The 8,467-nt window shown below is 40.0% G+C and overlaps 1 long non-coding RNA gene across 1 annotated transcript; it reads left to right on the top strand.

The window, feature by feature from the left end:
* Positions 1-3,432: 3,432 nt before the first annotated feature.
* LOC109143320 lies at positions 3,433-8,243 on the top strand. Its single transcript, XR_002043387.3, has 4 exons — positions 3,433-3,851; positions 4,570-4,708; positions 5,590-5,737; positions 6,457-8,243. It is a non-coding gene; the product is annotated as an uncharacterized LOC109143320 (long non-coding RNA).
* Positions 8,244-8,467: the final 224 nt, after the last annotated feature.

Genomic DNA, 8,467 nt, shown 5'->3' on the forward strand with positions numbered 1-8,467 from the left:
TCTAAGTGTATATTATTCTTTGTTTTCATGTATTAATACATGTATATTATTTCATAAATGAGTTTTGTTTTCTTATTATGGAGGAGTACTTTTGGTAATTGCCCACAGCTCTGCATATAAATGTGCTCTACAAAGGTGTTTTTGATTAAAGATGTCTGGCTGCAGCTTCATTAAACAAACTGTTAATTAATCTCAAATATTATCTAGGATGCCAAAGGCTTTTCCTTTGTAGACAAGTAGGTTTATCTGTGGAATCTCCAGCCATTGGGGCTTTCTCTCCTCCTGTATATGCCAAGCCCATGAAGTTTTTTCCCCACACAGAGCACTGGCTATTGTGGTGCAAGTGCAGCCAAGAACTAAAGCTTTCCCCTGCAGCTTTGAGCTGCCAGACCATGTTCCCCACCTGGACTGGACTCCTGTCCTCACTCTGTGGAATGTAGATCTCACCTGTAAAGCTGCATCAAGGAAAAACACAAGATCAGCTTGTCTCGTAGGACATCAGGCTTTTTCAAGCATTATTCTTAAAAGAGAACATTTGCTAAGAAAGGAAATAGTAGCCATTCCCACAAAAATGTTCCCATTAGATCCTGCAGATTTCACCAGTTCCTGATCTCTTGGCTCAGCTCTTACTACTTAATAATGATGGACAAAACCAAGAAGGATCAGTCCTTAAATCATCTCAGAAGACAAAGTTTTGGGCTAGACACACCATCTAGTGTGCCAGGCTCGCTCTCAGTCAGATCCTGCCCCTGGTTGTGCTAATTTAAATCTACTGCAAGACTGACGACTTCAATAATGCTCTAACCAAGGAAGTGACATCCTGAATTTTGACCTATTTTTCTTTATTACATCATCTCTGCTCGCTTTAATCTGCTTTGTCTCAGAGTATGTTCTTGTCTTTTGCATCAGCTACTGAGTTCTGTCTGAATCTTAGTTTCAGCTTCTGTTTGCCTCTGATCTTTTTCTCATTCTTCTAATGAAAGTACCAAAAGATGGTAAAAAAGGGGTTTTTTTTTCTGGAATAAGCATGAATATAATAAGAAGGAATATAATAGTTCTTTCAGTCTCCTCTGATTACAAAAACAAACAAACAGAAAATGTTATGGAGCAGCTAGTGGAGGAAAAAAGACAACTACAAGTGAACTTAAATTTAGAATTATGAGTTTGAGCCAAAGCCCTCTGAGGACCATGAGAGTCTTTCCACCCACTTCAGAACGATGTGGAGCACACCTTGTCCTACCTACCCCACTACTTAGCACAGATTTGGGTAAGAGCTGTGTTAACAGCCCAGGGAAACATTCTTGAAGGTTAAACCCACCTTATTTTCAAAGGGAAACTTTGACAAATTTTGCCAGACTCTGGACCTTAATTAAAACACTGGAACATTTCAAAGTGACATCTCTGTTAATGTATTTTTCTTCCATATTCCTTCTCGGGTGGATCAAGTAAACTAAAGTAAAAAAGAGCATCTCTGCTGGAAGTTTTTCTATCATTCAGATGCCTACCCACACCCCAGTCACAGAGAGGAAAAAGGATTTGACCTCCTCAATATCTTATGCAGAACTAAAGTTATTTATACAAGTTGCCCTGTTATTACAGGAACACATCTGCTGTCTTTAAAAATATATTATTGCCAGTCATACTGTTCCTGTGATGATCTTGTGTATCAGAACTATATTTAGAAGCACCTTCTGCTCCAAATAAATGCAAAATGAGTCTGTAATTACAGTTTAAATCTAACTTAGTGAGAAATTGGTTACTGTGATCCACTAAAAAGATTTCAGGTCTACTCATGCTCCCCTTTTGACAGGACCAGCCACACGTATTCTGCACCACTTGTGAGGTGCAGGTGGTGCCCCTTTGGTGTCATTGGGTACTTTGGGTCAAGAAAACTGGAATTTCCTGTTTTCGTGAAAATCACATTTTTTTAAAAAATAAAAACGTTTGAGGGTTGTTGTGTTCCAAAGCAATGACTGTTTTCCAATGTTTCTGAGGAAATGGATGTTGTGGAAGAGTACTGGCTCGAAAGCAATGCCCCATGGTGCTGCCAAAGCACAACGTGCACATGAGGGTCCAGAGAGCATTGAGGGAGCTGTCCCAGATCATACTGGCTGTGCTTCTTTCTGCCATAACCAGATTTCCTTTCCAAAGTCCTAAGCCTCTGTGTGTGGGGTTTGTGTGCCCAGAATGCAGGTCTGATGGGCTGCCTGGGGAACCCTGGGCAGTTTCACCCTTCATCTTTTTCCTACTTCAGCACGGGATGCTGTTCCCTGTGTTCTTCAACTTTGTTGTGAGGCATGTACTTGAATCTTGCACATAGCAATGTATGTAAATGTAGGTCTTTATACATTAAAAAAAATACAGGCTTGTATATAGACATGTATTTAATTATATTTATATTTAGAACTATTTTCCAACATTGAGCTAAATTTTCAAGCATTTCTCTCTGTTTAGATTCCCTTTATCACATGTGGAGATTCACTATTTTCTTGGATCAGGAAACCAAAATAAAAATCAAGAATAAATTCTTTTCTCATCTCACTTTATAGCATCATCTGATAAAATGGAAATTTCTGCTCTAGATAAACTGTACAAAAGTGGAGCCCTTTGCCAGAACCCCTAGAGTGCCTGTAAAATACTTAACAGGTGGCTTGTTTGACAAAACGTTATCACCCCTAATTGTCAAATCCATTCCAAACAAAGGTGGGAGAAGATGGGTAGGTAATAGTTTCTGTCAGCAGCCAGGACTTTGGGAACTTCATTGTGAACCATCAGAACTAATTTTGAACTTTTTTTATCAGTCACTGTTTCATGGATTTCATTATTTGCATGAGTTGCTTTTTTTCCAACATTTTAAACATAATGTTTGACTCGTGGTGAACCTGGATGTGAGAGGACAGTGCTTGGGAAGAGAACGGTTGAGCTGATCCCATGAGGTGTGTGCAGGCTTGGACCAGCCCAGGCTGGACAGGGGCAGGGCTGGGCAGCAGTGACATTCCTGACAGAAAGGTCCAGACAAAACAGCCCAGGTACAACAAGGGTTCTTGCAGTTTCTGGAGTAACATCTGTTGGGAATGATGTTTCTTCACCCTCTCACACTGCCCACAAGGGTAGCATCTTCTGCTCTCTTTGTCTCAACTCCTTTACACGTTGTTTGGAATTCCTTTGAGACTTGCTCCCCACACTCTTTTCTTTCTTCAGTACACTGCTGCTTAGAAGTATTGTCTTCCTTTCTCTAAGGTTATGGCACTTTTAACTGGAATTAATGGCATTTGGGTCAGACAGCCAAGAGAAAACTGGAACCTTCCAGTTTAGGGACCAACTTTGTTGGTGTTGTAGAACAACCAGCCATGGGGATTGTTGAAATAAAGGGAGGCCACACACTCATCTCTGCCTGGATATTTTAAAGGCTTTATTTTCAAACGACTCTGGTTTTGGAGAAAAGAAAAAACCACAGGATACACTTATGAGGGAAATAATTTCTAAAGCTGTGCCAGATCCCCAGCTCTTTCCTCTGACCCAGCACTGAGAAGCAATCTTTAGGCTGCCTGCAGAGGACATCTGGTGATCCTGTGGTGTAGGGGAGTCATCGTGCTGCTTTAGCCACTTCAGGACATCTGCTCTTTTGAGCTTTTGGAGAGTGATGGGACACAGCCAGAATTTGCAGTATTTCGAAATAGATCTGTCAGCAGAATTGTCCCTGGAGAATTTTATTCCTGTGGTGTAATTTCAGGTTGGTCCTCTCTTTGCTGTTTTCAAATCAGCCAGAAACAACCCAGTTATCTCCAGCTGAGAACTCAGAGAGGAGTTTTCAAGCATCTTTTACCACCTCTGTGGACTCTGTCCAAAAAGTAAGTTTTCAGGCAGGACAGATCTCTTCTGAACACTGAATATAATTTTTTTCTGAGAAATGTCTTAGCCAGTAATAAGGACAAGAATTGTGTAGCTTTAGAGCCAGCAGAAATCCAGAGCTAGCGATCATACTGAGCCATTGAGAGGACAAGGCAGTTGGTACAGCTCTGAACTCCCCTGGCCATGAACTCCATGTGAGACGATTGCAAGTGCCTGATGTGCTCCAACCATCAGCACTGCCCCCCAGACCCTTGTGCCACCTTCTGCTCCACTATTCTTGGATTCAAAGCACCGAGGACTTGGTTGCATGGAGTTGTGTTTTATGTACTACAAAGCATGTGCATAGATTTGGTCTTACTGTTCCTATTGAACAAAAAAGCAGAGTAAATCATTAACAAATCCATTGTAATGGAATGAGAAAGAGGTAAATCTGCCTGAAAAGTGGGTGGATCATGAATTAGTTGCCTTCTCCCATTCTCTGCTGCCCTCTCTTTTGGTAAATATGGCCCAACCTTTATCAAGAAAATAAGATAATAAAAAGATATCATAAGATAAACTTGTTTGGTATGATTTCTAGTGGGATGATATAGAATTTTCCATCGTCTCCCATGCTATATATAGCAGATGCAGAGTTAGACAATTTATTTTGTCACATTTCTAACAAATTATTCCGTTTCGTAAGTCTCATAAATGCTGAAAATATAATGTGTTAATCAGGATTGATCCCCAAAAAATCTGATGGTTTTGACTTCAAGGCAAGTCAGCACTCATAGAGAAAGCACTGTAACTTCTGTATGGATGACATGGACTGGGACCTATGGAATGGCATCATCTCTCTTTGCCCCAAACTGAGTTGGTATGTACCAAAAAATTTAATTTATTTTTATATTTATAATCTAGAATGAAGGGACAACAAGGGAGTCCTAGCAAAATTGTTAGGAGGATTGTGTCTGACACGTATTATATTCATTTAAGCCTGTCCTAAACAGATAAAAATTCCTTGATTTCTTTTTTTTAATGTATTTTGGTTATTATGCAAAAGAGTAGGTTAGTCCAAATAGGTATTAAGATGTTTCTTATTGTCCATTAAACTACAGTATTGAAATTAAAAGGACAACAGTTTGTGTAAATGTGAATTCCTCTTCAAGCATCTTAAGCACTGAGAAGTAAACTGAACTGTGGAATAAGCCTGTGTAATAACCACTGCCTTCAGAAAAGATTTGTGTTGTTTATGCAGTCACTGAATTTGGTGCAGAATCATTTAATCCAGTAGATCTGATCTCCTGAAATCTTCTTTAGATTTAAGCCTCTTCTGGAGGTCTTCTGGGGACAGACACATTTCCAGAGACATAAACTTCAGAATTTTAATCACTTTTTAAGACTGCTGGCACCAGTGATATGCATAATTCACGAGTTTCACATTGCAGACATGTTGAGGCAAATGAGCTGTTGCAAACATGGAACTGGTTACTGTGCACATACAAATCCAGAAGTAAATAATGTTCATACTTCATGCCCAGTGCAAATGCCTTTTTGCTATTGAAGTAAAGAGGCAGCATTTTATGATTTCCATGGCCACTAAGAGATACAAGGGTAATGGGTGGATTTCAGTATTTTTGTCATGATGGAGAAGGCCACACATTTTCCTTTCCACAATACATAAATATTAGAAGTGATTAGAATTTTAAATAGAAATGCATATTTTAATGACGTTTCTCCTCTGTTTTTGTTCCTCAGAATCCAATATCCATTTCCTGAATTGACTCACAAATGCAGCAGAAGTTTTTGAAGCACTTCTTGTGCAAATCTCAACCACGAAAGAGAAGCAGTCACCTCTCAGGGTCCTGAACCGCCTCAAGGAAAATGGCAACGTCAACGTTTACAGGTGAGGTGACACAAGATTTTTTATATAGGGAATTCCTACCATTATTAAAGACTCCTATGTGTCTCCAGTGCCTGTGAAGGGAGACAAGATTCTGGTTGTTAGTCTATGGCTTGTTAGCTCATTACCATTTATCTATTAACCACTACATGGAGCGACACTCTCCATGTGTGCATCACACACCACAAAAAGCCACCCATGCTTCTGAGAGATGCTCCTGGCTTTTGTGGCAGTGCAGGGCAGCAAGTGGGACAAAAGGCTTCAAAGCAGGCCAGTTAAGAATGATCTCTAGGATAAACATGTATTAGTCAGTAACATTATTTAAATTCCAGGAAGTCTGAAGTCCATACCTCTTGCTTGTGTCCCCCAGAGCCTGACCTTTGTCTGCTGTCAGGTTTTCAGTGTACGACTGGGGGTGACTGACTTTTCCATTCATTTCCAGGCATAACTATTTTCTCACTGTTCAGTCAAGCATTGGCATGAATTCCACCAGGTCTGAGGAAGAGAAAGATGTTGCACATTTCCAGAGAGACAACTCAAATCACCATTCACACCACACTATTTCTGCCACACTCCTCTGTCCCTGTCCAAAGTAATCAAAAAACTTCACCTTTTGCACCTTTAAGTAGCCTCAGCGATACCTGCTGTATCTATTGATTCACTATTTCTGCATTTTTCTTTATTTTTGTATTTTCTATGTACTCTCTTCCTGTTGAACAAAGGAGATGGAAGAAGGAAAAAATAACTGCCTTCAGTTATTCTGCTGGGACTGAAGATGAGTAAGCTTGGAATTTTACATAGCAGTGACATGAGAAGGGTGCAGGAAGCATGAAGATTTCATTTATTGAATACGAAAATATGAATGATTGTTATAAATCATAAGTTTACTGCAGTTATCACTTGAGTGGAGCTCACTTTTGACAAGGTTCAGTGAGAGGAGCAGGGGAACAATTGTTTGCCTTTTGGGTTTTTTCCCATTCATAGGAGAAAAATATGCAAATTAGAGCCCTGTCAAACGCAGGAGATCCATCTCATGCAAGGTCTTGTAATATGGCTTTGTTCCAAACTAGAACAAAACTCCAACATTTCCAAATGTTCAATGAAGAAAATTGTCAGAGAAAAACAATCTAACCTATGTTCACAGAATTATTTCACTTTGTCAAAACTGGTGCTCTGTTTTCACTTTGAATACTTCATATTTTTTATATAACGCATCTAACCCGATGCTAAATAAAATACCTCATGCAAAACTTTCAAGTCTAACAACACTGCAAAATGGCAGCATCCAGGAATAGCACTTTGAAAGAACAGTTACCAAAATCTTCACAGATGTCTACTGAGATTTTTGAAAAGTGAATTTCAGTCATTTATTGGTTTGTAATTGCTCATTCAAATGAGTAATGTTGAGCAAGTCATCCACTATGAAACACCAAGAAGCAGGGAGGCCACCTGATGTACACCCACCCCTGCCCAGTAATTCCATCTCAGTATGATCCCAGCAGTGCCTAAGGAAACCCAAGAAGATGTGAGGAAGGGTCATCACAGTGTGAGCTGTGTGCCTCTAACCAAATGCCATCAGCCACTGCTCCAAGTCCCAAACATTTTCGGATGAACAGTCCTGGCAGACAATGTTAATGAGTTTCCTTCATTATTTGAGTCAGGATGGACTGCAGGCTGGGTTTCCATAATCTTGGAAGATGCTCCTGTCAATTAGCTTTGATTTGGAACCAGCAAGACCAAGGTCAGCAGATGTGCCCAGCCCACACCAGGTGGGGTTCTACATGTCCTAGAATGGCCATTGGCTATAATGGAATATTTAAGGCTGCATTATCCTTTCTGCAATTATTTCCAGTACCTATCTAGCATGTAACCTGGGTGTGGAAATGGGAATACATGTTTTGAAACAACTGAAGCCAACCCTGGGAAAAGGGCTGTGCAGCTCTTTCTCAGCTGCCACAATGTTGATCCTGTGGGGCTTGTTTGGTTTTGTTTGTTTAGTAATCAAGCAGGGACCTTTTTAGTCACCGTGTAATCACTGGGGCATAACTTGCTCACATGTGGTCATGACACAGCTCCCTCACAATCCCTCCCTACTGAGTACCTGAGGTGTGACCACAGCACAGCCTTGGGGGGCATTGTTCATCCCTTGTTCCACGCTGCACTTACAGCTTGATCAGTGCAGTTTAATCACTGATATATAACTGTGTCAGAGCTCAAACCACCACATTTCTCACAGTAACCTGGTGGTACAGAGTAGACCTCTGAAATGCAAAGCATTGGGTTGGAGAGTTGGTTGACTCCTGCCATTCATTTCTTTTCTCACAGAGCACTGATGCACTGAAATTCCCATCACAAGGAGCTATCATTAACTAGTGCACATTTATTTGCTTAAGGAGTCTAATAATCACTCATCAAATTTCTGCACTTGTTTTCTGGCATTGTATTTCATCACTTGGTAGAGTATGAAACATTATCATTCTTTGCACAAGTTTGTTAATGGAACATTTATTTGAAGAGGTTTCAATATAAATAAAGATTTTCTGCATTTATTGCTTTACACAGATTTATTTTCATTTCAACTATTTGCTTTCCTATGAAAAATTTATGTGAAAAAATAATCCAGAAATGTAAATGGCATGAAAACGGAATTATCCATCAGATGGAAGGGGTGATCACTCCAAGCCAGGTATGTGGGTTTGGGTGGGGTATAGCAAATGGCTTCATTGGTTTATA

The sequence above is a fragment of the Corvus cornix genome, chromosome 12 (assembly GCF_000738735.6).
Source record: "Corvus cornix cornix isolate S_Up_H32 chromosome 12, ASM73873v5, whole genome shotgun sequence".
Classification (NCBI taxonomy): domain Eukaryota; kingdom Metazoa; phylum Chordata; class Aves; order Passeriformes; family Corvidae; genus Corvus; species Corvus cornix.